Source organism: Macaca nemestrina, chromosome 15 (assembly GCF_043159975.1).
Source record: "Macaca nemestrina isolate mMacNem1 chromosome 15, mMacNem.hap1, whole genome shotgun sequence".
NCBI classification, from domain to species: Eukaryota; Metazoa; Chordata; class Mammalia; order Primates; family Cercopithecidae; genus Macaca; species Macaca nemestrina.
In genome coordinates, this window is record NC_092139.1 from 24,437,540 (window position 1) to 24,462,414 (window position 24,875).

The window sequence follows — 24,875 nt, forward strand, 5'->3', positions numbered from 1 at the left end:
GTCCATACACCACTCTATTCTTTAATCATCTTTAGGGACCTCTCACATTCTCTTCCACTGTCTGTTTGCGTACCTCCAGCGATGAGGAATGCACTACTCGACTGTCTGTCGGCGGAGAGAATCTAAATCTGTCTCTGAGTAGAAGACAATAAGGCCCAGACATTTCCAGCAGGATGTGGTTGAACTCTTCAGCCCTTTCTCTTCCCTAAGATGCCTGTGACATTTTTCATTCTTAAAAGGGATTTATTACCTTCAATATTATTATTATTTTGTATTTTAACTGACCAAACCGAAAACTTTCTGGGCCCTTTGTGGAGGAATTACAAAGGCAGTTTTCTTAAACCAGAGCAACTCAAAAGAATCAGCTCACTCCTTTCTCTGGCAGCCAGACTTTCGCTCCTGGGTCACATGTCACTTCTAATTGTGGGCATGATGCTCGAGTTCCCCTTGGGCCTAAATTTCATCCGAGTAAATCCTCTCCTTCAGCAGCTGCAGGATTGTGTCAGGGAGAGTGATCTTCAGGCACACACTTCTGCAGAAGAGAGCAGCTGAGCCTGGCGTGAACCCCCGGAGTCAATCATCTCCCATTGACCTGTTATCGACTCTGACATGGCCTCCCTCAGTCAGACGTTAATAAACAGAGACCAATGGGTGCAAGAGAAGGAGCTGGGGTCCTGGAGATGGGGTTTTATTCTCACTTTTAAAAAATGGGGAGAAAGAGAGAAAGTGCTGGGATAGCTGGGGTAGTGAAAAATACCCTGGAGTAGAATTCTCTTTGGTTGTATCTAGTTTGGCCAAATGGTTTTTGGGAGTCTGGTGAGAGATGAATTGTTTCCCTAGAAAGCCTCAGAGGTAATTTGCACACCCTGAGAAAGGTCTTAAATATCCTCAGGGAACCTCAGAGTCCTTTCTAGTGTGCAGCCCTCTGATAGTTATGTGAACCAGAAGCTCCTTTTCACCTCAGCATTTTGTTATGTAAAATTTCTAATACAGCAAAATTGAGAGGAATTTACAGTAAACACTTGTATACTCATCACCTGGATTCTACCAGTAACATTTTACTATACCTGCTTTATCTTGTATCAGTGTATCTCTCTGTCCAGCCATCAATCCATTTTATTTTTTGGATGCATTTCAAGGCAAATTGAAGACATCATTACATTACCTCTAAATACTACTGCATGTAGACAGAGTTCAGTATTTGTTTACATTTTTTTTTCCTCTTAAGGGGTAAAGTTTGCTTACAATGAAACACATGAATCTCAAGTGTGTGTTTATTGACTTTTGATGAATGTATGCACTTATCCAACCTAAATTACTATCAATACAGAACAGTGTCATCATCCAGAAAGTTCTCTCATGCCCCTTCCCAGTAAATTCCCAGCACCTTCCATTTCCCAGAAAAACTTTGTTTTTAGGTTTTTCTACCCCAAGTAAGTTTTGCATGTTTAGATGTTCACAAAACCATGAGTCATATATTATGTACTCTTGCATGTCTTCTGTTGCTCAGCACAGCATTTTTGAAGTTTATCCATGTTGTGCATACTACATCAGTAGTTTGTTCCTTTTTATTACTAGATAGAATTCCATTGGGTTAATATACCAGTTTGTTTATCCATTTTTCTATTGTGGATAAGTTGGCTTTTTAAAGCTGTAGCAAATATGAATAAAGTGACTATGACTATTCTTACACAAGTATAAGAGCCAACTTTTTGCCTTTCCATAAGTACAACATAATATTTTCAACCATATCATCCATCCATCCATCCATCTATCCTTCCTCCCTCTCTTCCATCCATTCAAACACCCATTGTATATTCACTGTATACCAGGCACTGTTCTACCACTGGGAATACAAAACCAGAAAATACAGCCCTGTCCTTCAAAGAATCTAGTGGAAGAACTCTACAGATAAACAGACAATTAACAGAATCATGGAATTAGAACTAAAATGGAGACTTGCAGAGAAAGAAGCAGCTAACCAGGTAGGGGAGAGTTAGACAAGACTTCCAGGTAGGTCAAGACTGAGCGAGAGAAACAGACTACAGGATCCCCAGTAACATTACATGGAAATTTTAATAGTGAGTGTCATGATGTTTTGTCTTCAATAAAAGTCTTAGCCCTCACCATAGAACTCATTTCAATGGAGGTGATTTCACAAGGATCCTTGGTGAGTTAATTTGCTCCTTGAAATCAACTCTCCTAGAGCTTATAGTCTTTATTTGCATTCTTCCTGCAGGTTTGTCTCAAGTTTTCATCTCACTCGACTTGCGACTTTCAGAGGAAAGATGGTAGTTTGCATTAGAAGGTTATTTTGTTCTCAAGTTTATAGAGTTTTTCGAAAAGCCCTGTGGAGCTGACTCATAGAATTAGCCAGATTTCTTAAGTGCAACAATTCCAGAATGTACTAATTCTGAGATATAGATTTCTTTTTAGTCACTGGTAGGGTTACCAAATAAAATACAGGGCACCAAGTTAAATTTAAATTTCAAAAACAATTTTTTGGTATAATTGTGTCCCAACTATTGCATGGGGCATAAGTGTGTTCCAAATATTGGATCTGATATATTTATACTGAAAAGTGATTAGTTAATTAGTTGTTTTGCTGAAATTCAAATTTAACTGGGCATCCTGCGTTTTTTATTTGTTATATCTGACAAGCCTAGTCATTGGGGAAAGAAGCTTTCTGCCCAAGTGAATTCTACCCATGATAAAAGCCAATGCCATAAAATATCAAAAACTAGTCATGGAGAAAATTTTTAATTGTACTATACACCGCCAAGTCTTTTAACTAGAATATACAGGTCTAACGTAAACATTTCTTGATCACCTGAAGTCATTAGTATGAATGTCAATTATTGCAATGTGTGATGTCCTCAAAGGTACTTGGGGTATTATGGCCTGTCTGTATGCCACCAGTCCTTTGTGATTTTAGAATTTTGAATCTGATTTTTTTAAATTGTATTTTTAAATTATAAGGCTATCAGTTAAATCTGCTCATGGCAATCAATATTTATTGTCCCAAAGTCTAGAAACACTAAACTTTTCTCTTGCCTAAACTGATGTCAGTAAAAAAAATGAGATCTGAATATTGCTAAAAATATTTATAAACAAAGTTTATAAGCTAGCATGGAAAAAATACTGAGTTTGTGATAATTATTTAGCGTTTCAGAGATTTTTTTAAAACAAATTTCTAGTCTTTTATTTTCTCAAGCATTCATTCACTCACTCATTCAAATGATAAATATTATTATCTAATAGATGTTTATGTAGACCTCTACAACTTCAGAATTTTATAAAATAATACTTATAATTAGTCATTAGAAACACATATCTTTAAAGATATGTCTTTAAAGGGCTTTAAAGGGTTAGAGGGTGACAAAAGTCTGAAGGTTAGGCCGGGCACAGTGGCTCACACCTGTAATCCCACCACTTTGGGAGGCAGAGGCAGGAGGATTACCTGAGGTCGGAAGTTCGAGACCAGCCTGACCAACATGGAGAAACCCCGTCTCTATTAAAAGTACAAAATTAGCTGGGTGTGGTGGCACATGCCTGTAATCCCAGCTACTCGGGAGGCTGAGGCAGGAGAATTGCTTGAACCAGGGAAGCAGAGGTTGTGGTGAGCCGAGATCATGCTATTGCACTCTAGCCTGGGCAACAAGAGCGAAACTCTGTCTCAAAAAAAAAAAAAACAAAAACAAAAACCTGAAGGTTTCCATCTGAATATTATATATCCTCCAAGCAGCATATTCATTCTATTTTCATAATTGCATAAATAGATCAGTGGATTTCCACCTGGCTTCGTGTAATCATGCTAAGTAGTGTTATTTAAATGGCGAAAGCACAGTTCTCTTTCACCTAGACCTTTCTTGTGTACGCTCTCAGGATACACGTTAGATCTTAACTTCTTTTGCACATTTAAGTTTGATCTCCTTTCAACCAATCAGAGAAAGAAAAACAATTATTTTAGCTGCATATTTCAAGACAAGGACTCAGCTTGTAGCTGAGTTGACCCTAATCCTCAGCAGTTCAGTCTCTTTCTCTGGGAATCTTTGTGCTAAGAGTCTAAGTCCTCGTGACATTTTCCAGGGCACACAGAAGTCACTGCTGGCAGATATTCATAGAAGCTGGGGTTAACATTCCTGCATCAAAATTCTTGAAAACGGATCTAGTAGATTACCCAAAGGACATATCCTGCTATCAACATCTGCCAAAATCCATTACCTGTAAAGATGCTGCTTTCTATAAAGGAAATGTCCTCAGCATTTCAGTGATAACTCAGATCCGCACATGAATCAGGGAAGACCCATAATTACACCACAGGTTTGTGCGTAATGATCAGTCTAGCTCCATCATACTGGACCATTGCTCACTCCTGACCTGGATTCCTGACTTGAGACAATCATTTACCTGCCATGCTTTTTCTGGGCAATGAGTTATCCATCTTTTTTTGACATAAAAGCTCTGCTAGCACAGTGGTTCTCAAATTGCAATGTGCATCTAAGTCACCTGGAGAGCTGTTGAAAATGTAGGTTCTTGGGCCTCACACTATAATGATGAAGCCAGACTCTCTGGCATATTGAGCCATTCTTCTAGAAACACTCTTCTCTATCTAAGTTGTCTGAGGTTGGGAACTGCATCAGTCTTGCTCCCTCTAATTCCCTGTATTAGCCTAGTGCTTGCTTGGCTCAGCGTAGGCCCTCAATAAATATTTGGTCAATGAAGAAATCAAGAAAGACTAAAAAGTGATAGCTGGCAGAGAAGCCCCAGTGAGTAGTTTAAGAAGAATTTTAAGTGAAGGCATTCTTACTAACATGAGGGATCAGTTGAAGACAGTTTTTCTGAAGCTTAATATTTGTCTTTTGAATTTTTAATAAATATCACTGCTTCTGTTAAATCATAAAAGTACTATGCCAGGATGTAAAATATGGTTTCATTGTAATACCTTATCCTCTGTCACCCACCCTTCCTTCCTTCCTTCCTTCCTTCCTTCCTTCCTTCCTTCCTTCCTTCCTTCCTTCCTTCCTTCCTTCCTTCCGTCTTAAATACAAAGAACGTTCTAGGAAAATGTTTGCTCAGTGCTCAATTTTTGAGTAGTAAGATTTTGGGTAATTTTTTCTACTTTTCAGTATCACATACTTTTTGTAATAAGTTTATACAATCAAAAGAAATTGAAGTCAATAATTATTTAAACTTAAAAAAATAAACAATGCCTTTTGACAGACTGGAAGTTAGAATCAGTCAACACATTTGATCTCACAGCCTACAAAGGTGACTGAGAAGACAGGGTGTAGGCATGAAGTCTAGTTGTGATGGCCTGCATCTTTTTCTAAAGAGTTCTCTGTGAAGGCCTCCAATCTACATTTTAGACCATACCTCTATAGGACTCAAAAACTCCCTTCTCTGAACCCAACATTTAGGATTTGCTTGCAAATTACCTGTGCTCTCGACTCATGGACTGTGTATTTCAAGCCTTCCAGGTGCACACTAAGGGAGCAGTCTGCATGAGGCTCAGGCTGGTGGTGAAAGCTTCAGCATTGAAGAGTAAACCCTGGATTCAACTGAAGATCTTTAGGTCTCTGACATTGGGGTCTCTCTGGACATAAAAAATAAAAATGGAAAGACCAGCTCATGTTTTTAAATAGGTCAAATCATCCTTTGTAGAAACTTCTCTGGGGACTTTTCCCTTTTGCAGGGAATGGAGACCAAGTGTGTACTATTTAGGAAAGAACTAGTCCCAGTGGAATAGTCCAGCTTATACCCCAGCTGACCCCAAGATCAACTTTCCAACTTTACTCTTTGCAACCCTCTTCCACAGATATCTTAGTCTGCCATTAGTTTTCCTGTCTGATTTCCAAATATATTTTTCTTGAAAGGCTCTGTTCTTCCTGGTGCTCCCAATGAGGAACAGGCCACCATGTACTTTCAAAGCTAGATCCCCATTCCTTTCCCATGAAATGCCTTTCTCTTGCTCCTTGGTAAATCCTATTGTGGTATAACCAATACTATAATCAAACACACTGCCCTACCCCTTTGGGAATACAGAAAAATTACATTTCCTAGCTTCCTTTACCATTTAGTGGAGCCACATGACTATTTCTGGCTAGTGTGATGTGCATAGCAGTGACGTAAGGCAATTATTGGTTGACTCTTAAAACCTCTTGAGAGATCTATATTCTGTGTCATTCCTCATTGTGAAGATGAAGACAATCCATTAAAGATCCAGAAGAAGAAATCTGAGGTCCTAAGGAATAGCAGAACCCTTAAATTGATGTGGATGAGGATACTAAATCACTGCGTGAACAAGAGCTACTCAGTAGAGCTGTCTCACTATGAACATCTGAATTAGACTTTACATAAGTAGGAAATAAACTTCGATTGTGTTTATCCTTTTAGATATAGATAATTTGTATTCCTATAGAATAATATAGCCTACCTTAATGTTAACATTTGCTCATACTTCAACCTCTACTTAAGGCAGTCCTGTCTCTGTCTAGCTCTCCTGAGTACCACAGAGGAGGTTAACCCAAATTAATGTCTCCCTTGGGAATGTCCTCATTACAACATATCATAAACATTCTCCCACATCCCTTTCTCTCTCACTAGACTGGAAGCAGTACAAGAGCAGGGCGATCTTTGTAAACTTAGGGCTGGTCACTGCATCTGAAACATTTCAGTCCTATAAAAGGGTGGAATCTGTACTAGAAGAAAGATTTGATTCACCAAAATATATGTTCTTGTATATTGATTCTCAGATAGAGATAGAGGGGAAAGAAGCCTAGGTCTAGTGGATCTGAAGAGTAGGTTCAATTCTCAACAGCCTCCTTTGGGCAGTAAGAAGGCTTGATATCCTCATGGAAGAATTTGTATTTTTTTTCCTCTTACAATCTCCTGTGAGTATAACTATAGAGAATTGGTCAAAGATGACCAAAGATGAGTACAGATCCTTTGAAGGCATGGCTTGGCTTTCCAGAGCTGCCGTCCTTCCTGGATACCACACTGGGGAAGTGACAGTGATCTCCATCTCTGCCCCCAAGACCAGGCATTAAGCAGTTATGACAGAGAATCCCTGCCCAGGTATTTTTTGTTGAAGAACAAAATGCCTTTCTGAGCAGACCAGAAAAGAAGAAAGTCCAACACCCAGCTGCAGAGCTGGAGGGAAGCACACAGCAGTGGCCCAGGAGGATCTGTTTCATCATGCTGCCTTTTCTGGGAAATGTATTGCATGCTTTGCATGGCTTTCTTGGGGTGGAGGGCTTTAATGTACAAATGTGTGCACACAGCAGTTTCTGAAATGTGGCTTTTCTCACTTTTTACTGTAACTCAAGGAAAGTCAATGCATTTAGAAACTAGAGTGGTTTTCTTCAGATGTTCAAGTTACATTTTTACTTCCCCAGTTCAACTCTCAATCTCCTCATCTAACTGGTCATGAGCTTGTGAAAACAAAAAAATGAGAAGGATTATCCTGAATCATTTACCTAGAACTTGGACTGAGTGTAAAACAGTTGAAGATCAGTGCAACTTCTAAGAAACCAGAGAGTGGTGGAAGTATCATAATATTGCTCCATACAACTATGAGGTTGACAAAATGCAAAGACTGGCTTCACGATCCATGAAGACCACAAACACAGTGAATATTTGCAGTAAGTTCCTTGCAGTGAGTCCCTGAAATACACTATACATACCTATGTAATCTCTTATATTCTGTTTTAGGAGAAGGGTGAAAAGAGTCACAGTTTATAAAGTATGCTGTATGCTGGTTACTATTCATTCCTTAACAACTAAGTGCTTACCATAAACTGGCAACTATAATATACGAAGTTGAGTAAGACTTGATTCTTGACCATAAGGAAATCAAATTATCCAAACTGAAACCTGGAAAAAAATTATTTTGCACTGAAGGTGGCAAGAGAAGATGACTTGAGGGTAGAAGAGGGGATGAGGAGTGTTCTGGCTAAGAAATAGGATTTGGCAACAGGTTTAAGTAGGGTCTAAGAATCCCAGGGCACTAAGAAATGAAGAAAGCTTGAGACATTCTCCAGCTGCTGTGTTTTATGCAGCATGTTCTGCAGAATGCCAGTGAGGAGGGTGCTCTATGTACAAGCGCTCTGTGGTCAAATGTGTTTGGGAAACCTTGTATATTGTATCATGGAAATTTATAAAGACTTGCATGACACAATAAGGACTCTAAAAACTTTTGTAGGAAACAAAATGAATTATATCTCCTCTCCACCTACCAGAACCCAGGGCATCTCAGACTTATCCTACAATATATTATTTTGTCACTTAATATTTATTCATAGTTATGAATTTTGTATTTTTCTCATCTTATTTTATAAAACAAGGAAATAGTTTAACCTGGAACTTTATACCATCTAAAAAAGGCTTTCGGTAATCAAATATGCATTTCATAATGACAATTATTATTAATTATGTACATATTTACTTGAGGCTATAAATCATTCACAATGAACTCATTATGACTAACTCTCAAATATATTATGTTGTGTTATGTTATACTATAAGATATACCATAGGTACCATATCAACTCATATGATCATATCATGTATAATGGGGTAAAAATATTCATTAACAGCTTGCACCAGCATTCTGTTTAGGAAATAAAAAGATATGGAGAAGTTTCTGGGGGAGAAGATCACACCTAAATATATAGGTCATCAGGCACCAAAGCAATTTAACAAAGGAACAGATCAGTAATTTGGTTTGGAAAGAGAGTGAATGAAGAACTGTGCAGTCTTATTCTGGTACTAGCAAGCCAAATGTTCACTGACAGGGTTTGAGAGAAGTGACTCAGCAGCATGGAGATGGAAGGAGGTATCAGTGTCTGGGGTACACTGTGAAGGGGCTGCAAAGAGCCAAGTAATGATCATAGGTTGCATTCTGCTGTCTAGAATGGAGGCGGTGGCAGTCCTATTTTGCTCTAGGTTAGCTTGTTCATCCCTCTTCTGGACTTATGCTTCAGAGGTTTGGTCATCAGCAGTTTCCAGAGTGACTATAGAGAAGTATACATCTGACCATGTGAGTTCCTCCTTTAAAACCATTCAACGGCTTCCCATTGCATGAAGAATAAATTGTACTCTCTTCCTCTGAGCTTATAAGACCCCTCATGCCCTTCTCTTCTTCATTTCTTTCCCATGTGCCATGCTCTCTGCCTGAAATGTTCTCCCTCTCCTACTTTTCCTCCTGGTCCAGTTGACTTCTACTAATCTGTTGTACCTCAGTCAGATGTCACTGTTCCAGTTAAGTGTTTCTTGATCAAATTATGCTACCCATTCTCATTCCATTCTATCTGTTCTCTTCCTGGTGTTTAATTCTCAACAGGAGAATCCACCCTGCACTGGCATATAGTATGAAAAATCCAGAAGGGAGCCCTTCACTCTGAAGGAGGATGAGGCTGTTCATAGCAGCCATCGAGATGGCCTCTCTCCCACATTGGGGAGGGTCAACATGTTGAACAAAAAAACCAAGGATATTGTTAGTCTTTAGAGTTGATTAAAGGCTGATAAAATTCTCAAAGCCTTCAAACTGGGGTATATGTACCCTGAAGATTTATAAGTATTTTCTGAGAGACATATGAAAAACTTTGGTTTTAGATTATCAACTTCCATATGAACTTTTCTTAAATTTGGTCACGATAACATTAAAATTTCTCCTCATTATTTAATAATCTCCCATTTCTCATAAGAAACACAAAATACCGTACCTTTACCCATTGAGAGTCTCACCACTGTGCATTGGACTATCACAAACAACTTCCAGGACACCAAAAGGATAATTCAAAACATTAAGAAAATATTTTTGATGTTTTTGTTCCATAACTCAGTTGCAATAATGATTTGAATAACAACGTTTAAAAAAGAAGCTTCCATTTCTATGTAGCTATTTTGTGAACAAATTTTCTGGGCATTTAATGTGTATAAACACAAAAAAGAAATAGAATCAATACTGAATCCTCTTTCTTTCATGTAATTTGTCATAATCATCCCCAGTAATAGAGGAATTTCCAATACAATTGATTTCTTTCTGCTTAATAAATATTTATCAAAATTTATAATGTATATATCTTGCCTTAATTCATGTCTTAGTAATAATAATGACATATTCATATAGAAGAAATTCTTTTTAATACTTGAACCATATAGTCCTAGGTATTACAAGCAAAATTTAAAAGTCAGTTTATTTACATATCGTTGTAGCAGATAGGTATGATCAATTAAAGATTTTTTTAAATTTTAATTTTAAGTTCAAGGGCACATGTGCAGGTTTGTTATATTGGTAAACTTGTGTCATGAGGATTTGTTGTACAGATTATTTTATCACCCAGGTATTAAGCCTATACCCATTAGTTATTTTTCCTGATCCTCTTCACATGCATACGTACGCTCATTGCAGCACGATTCACAATAGCAAAGACATGGAATCAACCTAAATTCCCATCAATGATTGACTGGATAAAGAAATTGTGGTACATACATATGCACCATGAAATACTATGCAGCCATAAAAATGAACAATCAAAGATTTTCAAGCATCAAAATGTATTACATGAGCTTAAAAGTCTGTGAGGGATGTAAAATATCTGACTGTTACAGGACAGCATGTTCATTTTTTAAATGGGTGATGGTGGGTATGAAATTACTATGCTTACTATTGATTACATTTTAAAGAGTGTTTGACAGTTTTGCTTAACAATTTCAATATTCACCATATTAAAAATGATATCCTTTGATAGGAGGCACCACATTTTCAAAGTTATTTTGGTGAATAAGCAAATGGAAAGTCTAAAGATTACTGCATTCAGCTGCTTCTCCTAGAAAACTGAACGTTCAACCCAGCTCTGCTTCTTGGCAAAGGGTGTCACCTAGCACATGTGGAATGTGTGACACCCCAGGAGGGTGGCATATCCTACTCCCAATGCCATGCTTATTAATTGCTTCAGATCATGAACATTCTCACACTGGAGAATCTTCCTTTAAGGTTAGGGCCCTTCAGGATCTTTCCTTAGGAAAGATTTCTCTGCCCAGCCCTGGCCAGATTCAGTGAAATTCTCCTGATAAGCATTCTCACAGCCCCCACACTATTTCCTCAGATCACTTATTCTGTTTCATAATTATGCATTAAAAAGGCCATGACCAAAGTCCAGACCTGCCACTGGGATGTAAGCTCTCTGAGGACAGGGCCTTGCCTATCTTTGTTTATACTTTTTTCTTTAGCATGTAGAACAGGGTTTAGAGCTTCAAAGAAGCTCAGTAACTATTTGTTGAATGAATAGATAAACTAAATAAAAAGTTCTTCATTAAAACGCCAAGTACCACAAGAATAACAACACTTTCAGGTTATTTTTATGTATGTACATATTATTCATTTATTGTTTGTTTGCTTATTGTCAAGATTAATCTGAAAGATTAACTGTGCACTTATCATGTGCTGTGTATTGACTGTGTAACTTGAACATGCAGGCAGGAAAGGGTTAAAAATTTACTCAGTGGCACTGGGAGCATTAATGGTGTTAATTTTTGGATGTCACTATAGCTACAGTGGAGCTGTCTTGCTGTAGAACCAAGGGAACACCCCTGGGAAGGTGCTAGGTTGTTGGTGACCCTGTGTGAGGGATTCTTCTATGGATGCCAACCCAGGAAAGTCTTCTCCTGAATCTAGGAGGGCTTCAATTTGACACTTTTCAGGCTGGCAGACTTTGGGGTTGAGAGAAAAGGCCTGGAACTGCCCCAAATTGTGCAAGTACAAACAAAAAGAAGGAATAAAGATGAACTGAGAGATAGAAGCTTCTGCAGCAGCAGCAGCAACAGCAGCAGCAGCAGCAGCAGCAGCAAATATCTATGCATCTTGGGTGGTGCTCACTGTGTCTTTTCATAGGGAAGTTGACTAAACAAGAGGGTTCTTTGGAGCACTGATATGCAGCAAGTCAGCTTGGGGCTCTCCATACAGAGAAAACTAATGTAAAACAAAACTATTCAAAAAGAACATGAAGTGAAGTGCTGGTGGCCAGAAGAAAGACATCTGAGCACAATTCAGTGAAATAGGTGCTTGAACCCTGACTGCAATTTCTAGCTGCATGACTTTGACAAATGACTTAACTTCTCTGAGTCTCAGCTTCCTCATTAGTAAAACGGGATTTTGCAATACTCCCCAAATGAGAGAATAGATATGAAAGTGATGGCTTCATAAGAGGTTTTCTGGTAAATATTTGTCGAAACTTTAGAAAGACAGAGATTTCAAGAATGAGATTAAAGCCTGGTATCTGGACATCATGATCAGAGATTAGAGAGTTGACTAGCCAAGATAGTCTTTGGATCCTACCATGCCATGGATGTGTGTGTAAACATCTTTAAGTTTCTGGTTATAGAACAAGAATTTTCAGTCTTGGTACTATTGACATATTGGGCTGGAACACTCTTTGTAGTGGGTGATAAAGTGGGATGTATTGCAAGATATTTAGCAACATTCCTGGCCTCTACCTATTGGATGCCAGTAGCTCTCCCACCCCAAGTTGTGACAATTTGAAATGTTTCCAGACTTTGACAATGTCTCCTGGGGGACAAAATTGCCTCTGGCTGAGAACCACAAGTCTAAGAGATTGACTCACATATAAGAGACTCTAGTGTGTGTGTGAGTGTGTGTGTGTGCGCACACATGAATTCGTGTGTGTCTGAAGAAATGTCTTTTTCATTAGAAGCTGATCACTCATAAGTCAAGTGAAGAACAAAGCACAGATGGTTAAACTACTTTAATTCTTTCCCATAGTTCTCTCCTAGCCCATCCACCATGTGTGTGCATTTTAGCACACACTTTTACAAAACTTCCCACAAACACCTTGGGGAGAGCATTCTCTAGAGACCCATGAATTCCAAGCTAGGTTGTTAGCTTTATCTAGCATTTCCCAGTGATGCTTATATTCACTCATTCATTCATTCATTTCATAAATTAAACATATGTATGGGGCTTCCACTATGTGTTAGACACTACGTTAAGATTCGGGACAAGACAGATAAGGACACGGAGCTTGCATTCTAGTGGGAGGGGACAGAAAATAAGTAACTAACACATAAATTCGGTCAGACCTAGGAAATAACGTGGGCGATGGGATAGGGAAGTAACTGGGGATGAGAAGAGTTGTATCAATTCAAGTGATCAGGGAAGGCTGGTGTGGCGAGGTGATGTTTAGGCTGAGATGCTCTGAGTGAGGTTCTTGGGGAGGATGATTGCGTGCAAACTGGATCAGGCTGTTGAATATCCCAGGTTCAGAACCTAATACTATAGCTGTGTCTTGCTGCTGTGCTAAAGAACCGCTCCTGGCTGTGAATATGAGGCTACTGAGAGAAGTAGTTCTGAAATTCTTATTGAGGATCTGGTAAAAGTTTTGGACTCTCTCAACAGAAAGGATATGTACCCGCGGGCTTTTGAATACTTACAATTTCAGGGGTTAATGACACTTTTAATGAAGCTTTTCTTCTCGAACATTGATTTAGAAACCCAACTACCAAGATTAGTCATAGTCTTCATGGTTTATGTGAATTCCTGGTGTGAATTTGTGGAAGGGAGCTGGGGAAGAATGGGGGATTACTCACTATTCACTTCAGGTGGATTGAGAGTGTAGTAGGTTAGATAACTGTTTCCAATGCTTCACTCTCCCTAGTGTTAGTGTCTAGCCACTCCCTTGTTACGGCCTTACAGTGGGCAGAATGTACCTTCTCACCTCTTGACACTGGCCTTGTGACTTTATTGGGCCATTCCTGGGCACTGTGTTTGTGTGGTTGGGCTTTCCCTCTGAATTTCTGCCACCACCTGAAAAGAACACACCCTAGGTGGCTGCTGCCCTTTCAGCCTGGTCTCGGGATGAGGCTGGATCCATACTCCTTTGTCCTGCAGCTTCAAGCAGAGCCACCCAAGGGAACCAATTCTAGATCAGATGAACACAACCAGCCTGTAAATGTATGTACGTGAGAATGAAAGTGGAGTTGGAAGGCACTGAGTTTGGGGCTGGTGTGTTACACAGCATCTTCGTGGCAAGAACTGCCTAACACAGGTTTACATGTAACAACCATGCATATCACCTGAAACATACTGAGCATGTGTGGAGTTCTGAACTTAAATGGTGCCTATAATGGCCCAAGGGATCCCACACGAGCACAACTGTCTGATTAAGTCATCTTCATTTCACAATGCCGGAATGTCTGCACTTTTTGTATTCCTTGTAAAATTTCTACTGCACAAATTACAGGATGAAAAAAATAAAGTGGGAGAAGAAAGTGAGAGGGGTGAAAGAGAGATCAGTTTTGTCCTATACTGCAGAAAGTTTGGAGAAGCTAAGGGCTAAGATTAAAACTTTGGCTACTGTGGAAAAGGGAAGAAAATACATAAAGAGGGAAACTGAACTAATATGTATTGAGTGCCACATACCATGCCAAATGCTTTACATACATTGCTTGACTGAATTCTGTTTAAAAACAAACAAATAAATAAACCAACAAATCCTTATAACATATCCTGATGTCATTTCACAGATAGAAAACCTGATGCTCAGAAGGTTTAAATAGATTTTTCTTGGTTACTCTGATGAGGAGCCTGGGCTTCAAATCTAGCTCTTGTCTACAAAAGTCATGCCCTGCCCACGAGTTGATATCATTTCTCTATGAGGATGGGCAGCTTAGCATTTTACTTGGGGCAGAGTACATGCAAAACTTCATGGGGCTAAGAAGGGACAGGGCAGTATAGATGTAAACTATTTTTAGAGTTGAAACCTTTGAAGGAGAAGAGAAAGAGAGTGGGTGGATGGTAACTTGAGCAGATAGGCACTGGAATTCAGATTTAATTAACTGAGCATATCCAAACATATTGAATTGTCCCAATACCTACCTTCAAATGTGGCATGCGGTTACTGATTACTTTCTTTTCTCTTTTGATCTATACACCTGTCTTATCCCTCAGACTTGAAGACAAGGGTCATTAACTTTTCTTAAATAGGCAATATGTGCACAGGGTGACAAATTCAGATAGTATAATAAGCTGTAGTGAAAAGTAAGTCTCCCTTCTCCTCCTGTCCCCAAGTCCCACATCTTGAGTTAAACACTATTATCAGGTAAGGGGGATTTTCAACTTTCCATGTAAGTTTGAGAACTTGGGAGCCTTGTTACTTTAGAGCATCCACTAGACCTCTCTAAGCCTCATTTGTGCGTTGACTAAACACATACTTATTACATGTCTATCAGGGGCCAGGACTTAGTCTTCCTATCTGCATTGGTTTCCTGTTAAGATAACAAATTACTACACACGTAGTGGCTTAAAACAACAAAAATTCATTATTTTCCGGTTCTAGAGGTCACAAGTCTGAAATGAATTGACAGGGCTGGGTTCTCTCTGAGGCTGTAGGGGAGAACATTTCATTGCATTTTCTGACTTCTGGAAGCCACCTGCTTTCCTTGATTCCTGCCCACCTCCTTCATCTTCAAAGCCAGCAGCAAAGCGTCTTCAAATTGATCTCCATTTGATCCAGACTATCTCGCCTTCCTCTTTCCCTTATTAGGACACTTCTGATTAGATTGGGCCAACCAGGATAATCCAGGGTAATATCCCCATCTCAAGGTTCTTAATTTAACAACATCTTCATGATATCTTCCACCATATAACGTAAATATGTATTCACAGATTCCAGGAATTAGGATGTGGACATCTTTGGGAGGCCATTACTCAGTGCACCACACCATCTAAAATTGAAATAATTTATATGTCCAAGTTTTATTTTAAATGATATCCTAAATAAGTCACAATCCATCCAGTTATCTCTATTCCACTGACAACACATAGATGTGCCTTTCATTATCGTTGTCTCAGGTCACTGCAAAGCCTTCTCAACAGGCTCCCCAGACACCTGGATCACCCCTCCCATCAATTCTTTACACTGCAGCCAGGTGAGCCTTTGTGAACACCCATTTTTTTCCCACACGATTCCCTTCTAAAAATATCTCAATGACACCCCATAGGGCTCAATCTGATGTAATACGTACTTTGCTTAGTTAATGAGACTTTTCTTCATGTAGCAATTGCTACCTTGTAGTCACCCTGAACTTCTTCACGTTCCTCAGATTCAGGACCTAGGCCTTTGCACATGTTTTTACTCATCTTCCACATCTCAGCTTACGTGTTACCCTCTTGGAGAAGGCATCCCTGCTTCCCAACAGCTAGGCTAGGTTAGATGCCTGCCTCTGTGACCCAGCAACAATTCTGCATCCCCTATTATCACCTGCATTGTGCTGAATAGATGTTCTTGCCCACCTGTGGTGTTTGATAAATATTTGCTGCCTGAGTAACTGCATGATAAATGAATGAGCCACACCGTCACTGTACACACAGGCTCTATCTGGTCTCCACCCAACCTGACATATATTAACCTTGATTTCCTGAAAGCAAGGTATATTTGGGAAGACAGTCACTGTTATAGAGTGCTGTGGGTATCAGCTTCTCATAAAAAAATCAATATATAGGTACTTTTTTGGGGGGGAGGTTGTATCCCGGGGCCTTTTAACTGGACTTTTAGATTTGAAGCCCTGCCATCCTCTCTAGACAGATCAATTGGGCAGAGCTGGAAATCATCACTAGCTAGAAATACAAGAGTTCAACAAGAAGTGTTTGCCACTACAGACTTTTCTACAGATATGCTGTGTACTCACAAGGTTTTAATGGCCCAGCATTCAGAGACTGGTGTTGTCTGCACCAACATGCATTATATCTTCCTTAACTTTCCACTTCCACAGAATATTCCTGGTCATCCTGAAAGCAAGGTACAAGGTTCCATGAGATAAAATTTTCCAGAGAAGCGAAGAGAGTGAAACTGGGGAGTCTGGCAGGAGGACCCCTTCTTCCTGCTCCCGGACATTCCAGGGAAGGCAGTGAACCACACATGAGCTTGTTTTGCTGGAAACAGCAGACCCAGCACAACGTGGTGGCATCTCTCTGGTTGTGGGGCGGGGGGGCAGGGGTTGCAGCTTACAAGATTCCACTATTCTAATGCCAACCTGGCAGCCAAGATGGCAAGGCTGGCTTTACTTCCAGAAGAAATCTCTGCTTCACACAGGAGGTGGATTACAGGAAGGATGTGGATGTTTGACAGTTCATATCAGGAATTCCTCAGCAGGAGAGAGCAGACAAGGTTATTTATCAACAGAACTTGCCAAATAAATAGGGCACATTTGATACAGGCTGGTAGCTCACTCCAGCTCTAGGGAAAGCTATTTCCTTCCTCTTCTTATCCTAACTTCTTTGGATCTGCCTGTTTATTAAACTGTCTCACTGGCCGTCATAGCTGAGTAGGAAAAGTGACCAGACACTTCGTTTCACAGGCACAAGCTCATGTCTCTAGTTCCTGAGACAGACCGTCTTCCAAGATAGAGTCAGTCCACAGTAGATACTCCGTTCTACTGAATCTTGTCCCCAGTCTACATGATCTGGCCATATATGGACAGGGAACCCAAATGCTGTTATTTCCAGAGAAAAGCAAAGTGGACTTAACTTGCTTTTTGTCTGGGTGTGGGTCTTTGTGACTAAATCCCAGCAGAATCAGCAGAACTCTCAAGGCCTAGGGATCTCACAGTTAATGAACCTAACAGTCACAGGGTGTATTTGTTGAGCTCTTGGGGCTTTCCCAGTCCCTGTGTATCAGAGCTCCTTGGAGGCAAATCTTAAGAATTTGCATGATGCAGGGATTAGAGCCTGGGTGGAAGTTTGTTGTGAGCACATTTGCCCTAGCATTTAACATTACAATGGAATATCTGGATGAATTGGTTGGACTTCAGATAGCTCTAGGTGAAAATCTTGTTTCTCCTATTTACTAAACGTTTGACCTTGGGCAAATCACTTCTCTCTTAGTTTTAGCTTTCTCAGTGGCAAAAGGATAGTGACAGTATCTCCTTATTTGGGCCGCTGTGTGAGTATAAATTGAGTTTGTTTAGTAAAGTGCCTGACGCATGGTAAGTGCTCCATAAATGGCACTTGGCCCTGATGGTGTGGTTTTGGGTAGCTACGTTTTTGTGTGGAGAAAGGATCTCCCATTTTCTCCGGGCCAAACACTCAATTTTACTCTAGGAGTGAATGGGTTCCTGGAGTCTACTGCAGTATGTCCCTGTGAGATAAGTTTGAGATAATTGACTAGAAAACTGAAGTCTAAATCACGGAAGGAAAGCAGGAGGTGAGAGACAGATCTAGGTTTGTATCTTGCTTCTAACTATGGGATTTTGGGCAAAGCTTCCTATCCTTCTCAACCTCCTTTATTTTAACAATAAAAATAATATGTTTCTTGAAAATTTGTTAGGGATATCAGGTAAAGCATCTACAAATTAAATTAGATTAAATTATTTAGGGTAACATTTTTTCATTTTTATTTTGTTCTGGGTTTATTCAGGCATTATTGACAAATAAAAATTGTGTATATTTACAGTGTATGATTTGATGGATATATATACACATTGTTAAATGGTTAAAGTTAATTAACATATTCATCATTTCACATACTTATTTTTTGTGGTGTGAACATTTAAAATTTACTCTTTTAGCAGTTCTCAAGTGTATAATAGATTATTATCAACTAAAATCACCATGTTGTACAATAGATCTCCAGAATGTATTTATCCTCACCAAAACTTTATATCCTTTAACAAACGTCTCCCCATTTCTGCTCCCTTTGACCTGTTACCAGCCTCTGAAACCACTATACTACTGTCTCTGCTTCTTTGAGTGTGACTTTTTTAGATTTCACATATAAGTGAGATAATAATGTATTTGCCTTTTTCAACATTTTTTTTTTAGTTTTAATTCTTTGTGAGTATACAGTAGGTGTATATTTATAGGGTACATGAAATATTTTCACACAGGCATGCAATATATAATAATCACATCAGGGTAAATGGGGCACTCATCATCTCTGGTATTTATCCTTTGTGATTCAAACAGTCCAGTTATACTCATTTAGTTATTTTTAAAGGTACAATTTAATTATTTTTTACTATGGCCATTCTGTTGCACTAACAAATACTAGGTCTTATTAATTCTTTCTATTTTTTGTACCCATTAACCATCTCCAATTACTCCTCAACCCCACTACCCTTTCCAGTTGCTGATAACCATCCTACTACCCTCCATCTCTGTGAGTTCAATTGTTTTAATTTTTAGCTCCCACAGATAAGTGAGAATATACAATGCTTGTCTTTCATTGCTTGGCTTTTTTCACTTAATATAATGAAAGTTGTTCCATTCATGTTGTTGCAAATGACAGATCTAATTCTTTTTTATGGTCAAATAGTACTCCATTGTGTATATGTACCACATTTTCTTTATTCATTTTTCTGTTGATAGACAATTAGGTTGTTTCCAAATTATGACTATTGTGACTAGTGTTGCAACAAATATAGGTGTTCATATATCTCTTTGATATACTGATTTCTTTTCTTTTGGGTATATACCCAGCAGTGGGATTGCTGGATAATATGGTAGCTCTATTTTTGTTTTTTGAGGACACTCCAAACTGTTCTCCATAGTGGTTGTACTAATTTACATTCCCATCAGCAGTGGGGGTTCCCTTTTCTCCACATCCTTGCTAGCATTTGTTATTGCTTGTCCTCTGGATAAAAGCCATTTTAACTGGAGTGATATGATATCTCATTGCAGTTTTGATTTTTTTCTCTGATGATTAATGATGTTGAGTACCTTTTCATATACCTGTTTGGCATTTGTATGTCTTCTTTTGAGAAATAGCTACTCAAATCTTTTGTCCATTTTTTAATTACATGATTAATTTTTTTTTCTAGAGTTGTTTGAGATCCTTATATATTCTGGTTATTAATCCCTTGTCATATGGGTAGTTTGCAAATATTTTCTCCCATTCTGTGGGTCATCTCTTCACTTTGTTGATTGCATCCTTTGCTGGGTAGAAACTTTTTAACTCGATATGATCCTATTTATCCATTTTTGCTTTGGTTGCCTGTGCCTGTGGGTTATTACTCAAGAAGTTTTCTTTGCCCACTCCGATACCCTGGAGTTTCCCCAATGTTTTCTTTTAGTAGTTTTATATGTTGAGGTTTTGAATTTAAGTCTTGAATCCATTTTTATTTGTTTTTTTTATATGGCGAGAGATAGGAGTCTAGTTTCATTCTTCTGCATATGGATATCCAGTTTTCCCAGCACCATTTACTGAAGAGACTGTCCTTTTGTTGAAAATGTGCTCACTGTAGATGTGTGGATTTATTTCTGGGTTCTCTATTCTGTTAAACTGGCCCATGTGCCTGTTTTTATACTAGTACCATGCTTATTTGGATATCATAGCTCTGCAACATAATTTGAAATCAGATAATGTTATTAATGTTATTCCTTCAGTTTTGTTATTTTTGCTTAGGATAGCTTTGGTTATTCTGGGTCTTTTGTGGTTTCATATAAATTAATTTCTTTTTCTATTTCTGTGAAGAATGTCATTGATATTTTGATAGGGATTGCATTAAATCTGTAGATTGCTTTGAGAAGTATAGACAATTTTAACAATATTGATTCTTCTAATCCAGGAACATGGAATATCTTTCTGTTTTTTAATGTCCTCTTCAATTTCTTGCATCAATGCTTTATAGTTTTCACTGTAGATATTTTTCACATCTTTAGTTAAGCAAATTCTTAGGTATTTAATTTATTTATGGCTATTGTAAATATGATTACTTTCTTGAATTCTTTTTCGAATTGTTCACTATTGGCTTATAAAATGTTACTGAGTTTTGTATCCTGATTTTGTATCCTGCAACTTTACTGAATTTGTTTATCATTTCTAATTATTTTGGTGGAGTCTTCAGGTTTTTCCAAATATAAGATCACATGATCTGTAAACAAGGATAATTTGACTTCTTTCCAATCTGGATGCCCTTTGTTTCTTTGTCTTGTCTGATTGCTGTAGCTAGGACTTCCAATACTATGTTGAATAACAGTGATGAAAACGGGCATCTTTGTTGTGTTCCAAATCTTTGAAGAAAGACTTTCAACTTTTTCCCTATGCAGTGTAATACTAGCTGCAGGTCTGTCATATATGGCTTTTATTATGTTGAGGTATAGTCCTGCTATACCCAGTTTTTTTGAGGGTTTTTATAATGTAGGGCTGTTGAATTTTATCACTTTCCCAGCATCAATTTAAATAATTATATGGCTTCTGTCCTTCATTCTGTTGTTATGATGTGTCACATTGATTGATTTGTATGTATGTTGAACTATGCTTGCATCCCAGGGATAAATCCCACTAGATTATGATGGATGATGTTTTTAATGTGTTGTTGAATTCAGTTTGCTAGTATTATGTTGAGGAATTTTGCATCGACATTTATCAGTGATATGGGCCTATAGTTTTCCTATTTGGTGTGCCTTTGTCTTGTTTTGGTATCAGGGTAATAGTGGTCTCATACAATGAGTTTGGAAGTATTCCCTTTTCTTCTAGCTTTCAGAATAGTTTGGGTAGAATTGGTATTATTTCCTCTTTAAATGTTTGGTGGGATTCAGCCATGAAACTGTTGAGTCACAGTCTTTTCTATGCTGGAATTTTTTTTTTATTATTGTTATTTCCGTTTCATTACTTGTTATTAGTCTGTTCAGGTTTTTGATTTCTTCATGGTTCAATCTTGGCAGGTTGTATGTGTCTAGAAATTTGTCAATTTATTCTAGATTTTCAAGTTAATTGGCATATAGTTCTCCATAGTAGCCACCAATGATCCTTTGAATTTCTGTGTTATCAGTTGAATATTGTGTCCTTTCTTATCTCTAATTTTATTTATTTGGGTCTACACTCTTTTTTCTTGTTAGTCTGGCTAAAGGCTTGTCATTTTTGTTTAACTTTTCAAATAACCAACTTTTTGTATTGTTGATCTTCTGTATTTCTTTCTCATTTCAATTTTATTTATTTCTGCTTTGATCTTTATTATTTATTTTCTTCTACTAATTTTGGGTTTGGTTTGCTCTTGCTTTTCTGGTTCCATAAGATGCAGCCTTAGGTTGTTTACTTGAAGTTTTTCTTCTTTTTTGATTTAGGCACTTATAGCTATAAATTTCCCTCATAGTACTGCTTTTTCTCTATCCCACAGGTTTTGATACGTTGTTTCCAGTATCATTTGTTTCAAGAAATTTTTCAATTTCTTTCTTAAATTTTTTATTAACCAACTGGTCATTCAGGATCATATCATTTAATTTTCATGTATTTGTATCATTTCCAAAATTCCTCTTGTTGATTTTTAGTTTTATTCCATTGTTATCAGAGAAGATGCTTGATATTATCTCAGTTTTTTTGAATGTGTTAAGACTTGTTTTGTGACCTAACATATGTTCTATCCTTGAGAATGATCTATGTGCTGAGGAAAAGAATGTGTATTCTGCAGCAGTTGAATAAAATGCTCTGTAAATATGTATTAGGTCCATTTGGACTACAGTGCAGATTAAGTTCAATGTTTCTTTGTGGATTTTCTGTCTGGAAGATCTGTGCAATACTGAAAGTGGAGTTTTGAAGTCTCCAGCTATTGTTGTACTGAGGTCTATCTCTCTCTTTAGCTCCAATAATATTTGCTTTATATATCTGGGTGCACTGGTGTCGGGTGCATACATATTTACAATTGATATATCATCTTGCTGAATTGACCCCTTTATCATTAGATAGTGACCTTATTTGTCTCTTCTTACAGTTTTTGTCTTGAAATCTATTTTGTCCGATATAAGTGTAACTACTTCTGCTCTTTTTTGGTTTCCATTAGCATGGAATATCCTTTTCTATCCCTTTATTTCAGTCTATGTGTGTCTTTATAGGTAAAGTGTGTTTTTTGTAGGCAACAGATCACTAAGTCTTGTTTCTTATCCATTCAGCAACTCCATGTCTTTTGATCGGAGAGTTTAGTCCATTTACATTCAATGTTGTTATTGATAAGTAAAGACTTACTCCTGACATTTTATTATTTGTTATTTGTTTTCTGGTTGTTTTGTGGCCTTTCTTTCTTTCTTTCTTTTTCTTCTTTCTTGCTCTCTCTCTCTTTCTTTTTTTTCCTTTCCTTTCTCTCTTTCTTTCTTTTCTTTTTTCTTTCCTTTTCTTTTCTTTCCTCTTCCTTTGAGTGAAGGTGACTTTCTCTGCTAGTTAGATTTAATTTCTTGCTTTCTATTTTTTCTGTGTCTGTTGTTTTTTTATATTTGAAGTTGCCATGAGGCTTGCAAACACTATCTTATAACCCATTTTTCTAATCTGATAAAAACACTATACTGTTTGCATAAACAAATAAACAAAAAGGAAACTAATAAAAACCATACACCTTAACTTTGTTCCCCCACTTTTAAACTTTTTGTTCTATTTATATCTTATTGTAGTGTCTATGTCTTGAAAAGTTGTTGTATTATAGTTATTATTTTTGATTTACTCATCTTTTAGTGTTTCTACTTAAGATGAGTTTAAACACCACAGTTACAGTGTTATAATATTCTGTGTTTTTTCTATGTACTTACATTACCAGTGAATTTTGTACCTTTGGAAAAATTCTTTTTTTCTTGAGACGGAGTCTCACTCTGTCACACAGGCTGGAGTATAGTAGTGCAATCTTGGCTCACTGCAAGCTCTGCCTCCTGGGTTCACACCATTCTCCTGCCTCAGCCTCCCAAGTAGCTGGGACTACAGGCGTCCACTACCACGTCTGGCTAATTTTTTGTACTTTTAGTAGAGACGGGGTTTCACTGTGTTAGCCAGCGTGGTCTCGATCTCCTGACTTCATGATCCACCCTCCTCAGCCTCCCAAAGTGCTGGGATTACAGCTGTGAGCCACAGCGCCCAGCCCAGAAAAATTCTTGTTGCTCATTAATGTCCTTTTATTTCAGATTGAAGTACTCCCTTTAGCATTTCTTGTAGGGCAGGTCTGGTGTTGGTTAAGTTCTTCAGCTTTTGTTTTTCTGAGAAAGTCTTTATTTCTCCTTCACGTTTGAAGAATGTTTTCACAAGATATATTATTCTAGGGTAAACATGTCTTCCTTCAGCACTTTAAATATGTTTCTGCTGTTTCATAAGGTTTTTGCTGAATAGTCTGCTACCAGATGCACTGGAGCTTCATTGTTATGTCATTTGTTTCTTTTCTCTTGCTGCTTTTAGGGTCCTTTCCTTATACTTAACCTTTGAGAATTTGATTATTAAATGGCATCTGGTAGTCATCTTTGAGTTAAATCTGCTTGGTGTTCTATAACCTTCTTTTACTTGGATATTGATACCTTTCTCTAGAGAAATTCTCTGTTATTATCCCTTTGAATAAACTTTCTACCCTTATCTCTTTCTCTACTTCCTTTTAATAACTCTCAGATTTTACCTTTTGGGGCTATTTTCTGAATCTTGTAGGCTTGCTTCATTCTTTTTTATTTCTTTTTGTCTCTTCTGACTGTGCATTTTCAAACAGCCTGTCTTCAAGCTCACTAATTGTTTCTTCTGCTTTATCAATTCTGCTGTTAAAAGACTCTGATGTGTTCTTCAGCATGTCAGTTGTAGTTTTCAACTCCAGAATTTCATCTTGATTCTTTTTAACTATTTCAATCTGCTTGTTAAATGTATCTGATAGAATTCTGAATTCCTTCTCTGTGTTATCCTGAATTCTTGGAATTTCCTCAAAACAACAATTTTGAATTCTCTGTTTGAAAGGTCACATATCTCTGTTTCTCCAGGACTTGTCCCTGTTGTCTTATTTAGTTTGTTTGGTGAAGTCATGTTTTCCTGGATGATGCTGATGCTTGTAGATGTTTATCAGTATCTGGGCATTGAAGAGTTAGGTATTTATCATAGTCTTCACTATCTAGGCTTATTTGTAGCTGTCCT

General features: G+C 37.9%; 1 long non-coding RNA gene across 1 annotated transcript in view; it reads left to right on the top strand.

Annotated features, from left to right (window-relative positions):
- The first annotated feature begins 1,662 nt into the window (after positions 1–1,662).
- The window catches only part of LOC105496351 (uncharacterized), a 31,384-nt gene continuing 8,171 nt past the window's right edge, over positions 1,663–24,875 (top strand). The window contains exons 1-2 of the long non-coding RNA XR_011613356.1: positions 1,663–2,170; positions 7,398–7,643. This is a non-coding gene — a long non-coding RNA (uncharacterized lncRNA). The remainder of the gene's footprint in view (positions 2,171–7,397; positions 7,644–24,875) is intronic.